Source organism: Macaca nemestrina, chromosome 7 (genome assembly GCF_043159975.1).
Source record: "Macaca nemestrina isolate mMacNem1 chromosome 7, mMacNem.hap1, whole genome shotgun sequence".
Lineage (NCBI taxonomy): Eukaryota > Metazoa > Chordata > Mammalia > Primates > Cercopithecidae > Macaca > Macaca nemestrina.
Window position 1 is genome coordinate 149,251,731 of NC_092131.1, and position 4,738 is coordinate 149,256,468.

General features: G+C 41.8%; 1 pseudogene; it reads left to right on the forward strand.

Annotated features, from left to right (window-relative positions):
* Positions 1-305: 305 nt before the first annotated feature.
* Positions 306-1,684, forward strand: LOC105490069 (elongation factor 1-alpha 1 pseudogene; annotated as a pseudogene).
* Positions 1,685-4,738: the final 3,054 nt, after the last annotated feature.

Here is a 4,738-nt window from a genome sequence, read left to right on the forward strand (position 1 = left end):
TATCTTGCCATTAATACATCCAGATAGACTGCTGTGATACCATATTCTCAGAGCAGGCACATCTTAATTGAGTTAATGACTTCCATTCATCTGCATGATTCCTCAATGATGTATTTTCCACATTATTCAGTATGTTTCACTATTGTCATTGAAAACCAAGCCAAATTAGGCAGTTTCATCAGATTTGGAGATCAGCAGCCCTTTAGCTGATACAATAAAACCATGTAAAAGAGCATATAGGGCTTTTTCGCAACGGGTTTGCCACCAGAACACAGGTGTCATGAACACTACCCCTAAAAGCCGAAATGGGAAAGGCAAAGACTTATATCAACATTGTCATCATTGGACACATAGGTTTGGGCAAGTCCACCACTACTGGCCATCTGATCTATAAATGCAGTGGCATCGACAAAAGAACCATTGAAAATTTGAGGAGGCTGCTGAGATGGGAAAGGGCTCCTTCAAGTATGCCTGGGTCTTGGATAAACTGAAAAGCTGAGCGTGAACGTGGTATCACCATTCATATCTCCTTGTGGAAATTTGAGACCAGCAAGTACTATGGGACTATCATGGATGCCCCAGGACACACAGATTTCATCAAAAATATGATTACAGGGACATCTCATGCTGACTGTACTGTCCTAATAGTTGCTGCTGGTGTTGGTGAGTTTGAGGCTGGTATCTCCAAGAATGGGCAGACCTGAGAGCCTGCCCTTCTGGCTTACGCACTGGGTGTGAAAGAACTAATTGTTGGTGTGAACAAAATGGATTCCACTGAGCCACCCTATAGCCAGTAGAGATATGAGGAAATCATTAAGGAAGTCAGCACTTACATTAAGAAAATTGGCTACAACCCCGACACAGTAGCATTTGTGCCAGTTTCTGATTGGAATGGTGACAACATGCTGGAGCCAAGTACTAACACGCCTTGGTTCAAGGGATGGAAAGCCACCTGTAAGGATGGCAATGCCAGTGGAACCACACTGCTTGAGGCTATGGACTGCATTCTGCCACCAACTCATCCAGCTGACAAGCCCTGCTTCTCCAGGATGTCTACAAAATTGGTGGTATTGGTACTGTTTCTATTGGCGAAGTGGAGACTGGTGTTCTCAAACCCAGTATGGTGGTCACCTTTGCTCCAGTCAACATTACAACTGAAGTAAAATCTGTCGAAATGCACCACAAAGCTTTGAGTGAAGCTCTTCTTGGGGATAATGTGGGCTTCAATGTCAAGAATGTGTCTGTCAAGGATCTTTGTAGTGGCAACGTTGCTGGTGACAGCAAAAAAGACCCACCAATGGAAGCAGCTGGCTTCACTGCTCAGATGATTATCCTGAATCATCCAGGCCAAATCAGCCCTGGTTATGTCCCTGTACTGGATTGCCACACGCTCACATTGCTTGCAAGTTTGCTGAGCTGAAGCAAAAGATTGATTGCCATTCTGGTAAAAAGCTAGAAGATGAGCCCCAAATTCTTGAAGTCTGGTGATGTTGCCATCGTTCATATGGTTTCTGCCAAGCCCGTGTGTGTTAAGAGCTTCTCAGACTATCCACCTCTGTGTCGCTTTGCTGTTTGTGATATGAGACAGGCAGTTGTCGTGGGTGTCATAAAAGCAGTGGACAAGAAGGCTGCTGGAGCTGGCAAGGTCGCCAAGTCTGCCTCGAAAGCTTAGAAGGCTAAATGAATATTAACCCAAGTACCTGCCACCCCAGTCTTAATCAGTAGTGGAAGAATGGTCTCAGAACTGTTTGTTTCAATTGGACACTTAAGTTTAGTAGTAAAAGACTGGTTAAAGATAACAATGCGTCGTAAAACATTCAGAAGGAAAGGAGAATGTTTTGTGGACCACTTTGGCTTTCTTTTTTGTGAGTGACAGTTTTAAGTTATTAGATTTTAAAATCAGTACTTTTTAATGGAAACAACTTAGCCAAAACTTTGTCACAACATTTTGAGACCCATTTAAAAAGTTTAATGAGAAAAAAAAAAGAGTATATAATGGTGTTGATATGAGAGCTTCCCAAGCCTGTTCTAGTCAATCAAAGGAGGTACTTTTACCACTTCCACTTAAAATAACAAACATTTCTACAAGGATTTCACTGCTCTCAAAGCACTATTCCTTATGCTATTGCATTTATCCTCACAGCAAACTCATGTTCAGTTAAGAAAACAGATTGCTTAAATAGTCCAAGTTCATACACACCAAGTGACAAAAATAAAATTCCAATGGAGGTCTCTTCCAGCTCAACTGCCTATACTCTTTCCATTCTACCAAAGCCTTTAGTATATTTAGGGCAAGTGATTTCTAAGAGCAAGCATCAATATTCAGGGAAAGATTGGCCCTCCCTTGAAGGAGGAGACCAGGCAAACATCCAGACCTCATAACAATTGAAGGTTTCTGGAAATGGAAAGCTGGTATGGAGGAAGGTGGAGAAAGGATTTTCAGAGAGTGGGGTTTAACAACCTATTCTATCCATTAACTCACAAGCATATGTTGAGGAAGGAAATAGGCTACTCCTCCTCATTCCTCCATTTGTTCATTCATTCAACACATATTTCTGAACACCCCCTCTAGGACAATATTATGCAAGCACTAAGGATACAATGGTGAATGAGACACACATAGACCTGCCCTTGTGGGGCTTACATTTATGAAGATGAGTTGGATGTTGAACAGCTAACGTCATGAGCAATCATCTCACTACCATCAATGTAAGTGAAAACTAGTTGTAAGAATGCAGTGCTACAGGAGGACTTGACCAGTGCCAGGAGACTAAAAAAGCCCTCTCTGAGACTGAGACATGTACGTTAATATTTGAGGCAAGAGTAAATAAAAATCACAAAGCCAAACATTAGGAAATCAAGGGAATTTTCCATTCTTGCCTCCATCCTGAAGGCTCCTTCCTGCTTGGCTTCCCATGTTTTATTAGCCAAATGCCATGGCTAACAAAGCAGATGGCTACCATAATGGTTACTAGCTGAACCATCATTCAGCATTTGCCTGGTCTAACTCACAGCCTCTTTGGAGAGCTGTAAACATATAATTTTGACAGGTTAGAGGCAGCCTTACTGACATGCCTGATGGTTTTCTTCCAAGTCAGATTTTAAATCATAGCTAGTCTGGCAGGTGCTGCAGTGACCACCCCTTTCCCTTTCCTGTGTCTTTGTACAATTCCTCACACTGAGCCAGATGTGGTCTCTACGCATGAAGCCACACAAGACTCCACATCCCCTGACTTCTGTGTCCTCTCTTTTTTTTCTTAACTATTTCCTGTGCTTGGGTATTGCTATAGACTGAATTGTGTCCCCTAAACTTTCTGTGTTAAACCCCTAACTCCAAATGTGACTATATTTCATGATGGGACCTTTAGGGGGGTAATTAAGTTAAAATGAGGCCATAGGGGTGGGGCTCTGATCTAATAGAATTAGTGTCCTGATAAGGAGAGATACCAAAGAGCAATCTCTCTCCACACCCTTACAGAGGAAGGGCTTTGTGAGGACAGCGAGAAGGCACCCATCTGCAAGCCAGGAAGAGATGCTTCACTAGAACGAACTCTGTTGACACCTTGATCTTGGACTTCCAGCCTTCAGAACTGTAAGAAAAAAACGTCTGTTGTTTAAGCCAGCCAGTCTCTGATGTTTTTTATGGAAGCCTCAGCTGACAAGAATATAAACATGAAAAGAGAAATCTGCTGGGTACAGCACATCCATAAAAAGTATTAATGGGGCTGTATATGAGTATTACAAAGGTAGTAATTGCACAACTTGTGCTCCCGGCTCTAGAGGCTGGGAGGAGGAAATGGCAGTAGCTGGGGGAAAAAAATCATTGAGGGGATTGTCCAGACAGGAAGACTATAACCTTCACAGTTCCCACTGCATCATTGCAGGCAAATGACAACAATTTTGGATATCTGCTCCTAAACCTTGTTTTTAAGTTATCTTCACCATATTCTATAATTATATATTCCAGGAATGCCCTTTCTGAATAATTTTGGAATGGTTTATATCAGAAAGAGCTGCAGCCATCTAGTTCCTGGGAGCACGTTCCTCACCAGAAGACAGACAGTAGAGTCATCATTTGCTAATAAGGAATTAATCTGGAGAGAGAAGAAGCTTTAAAGAAAATATTTTGATAAGGCTTTTAGGATTTGGTAAGCCAAATTTCATGGAACTTGATATTCTTGGTAATCACAGAAATACCAGATGTAGCTATTTTCTCATCTTCAATAGTAGGAGCATTTGAGGGAAAGGGTCCAAATCATACAAGTTTATATGTAGCTGTAGAACAAAAATTAGTCTTTCCTTGAGATAAATTGGAAGCAGACACAATGCTTTACTTAGGATTAGGTATTCTTCTTGCAGGATAGCTAATACTGAGTAACCTGAAGGAACAGGGCATTGTACCCATCAGTTATATTCAATAATTCTGTATAATAAACCACCCTAAAACTCAGTGACATCCAACAATAAGCATTTCTATTTCTCACTCATAAATCAGCAGGTTAGCAATGGCTTGGCTGATTTAGGTTGGACTCAGCTGCAGGTTGGATTCAGGTCTGCTCCACCTCTCTCCATCCTCCTTAGACACAGTAGCTACCCAGACATATTATTCTCATCGAAAAATTGGAAGCACAAGAAGACAAGCACAACTCCAGCAAGACACTTTAAGCCTTTTCTTTAAGTCTTGGTCAAAGCAAATCACACAACTAGGCCCAAGATCCAAGTAGAGGCAGGGAAGGAC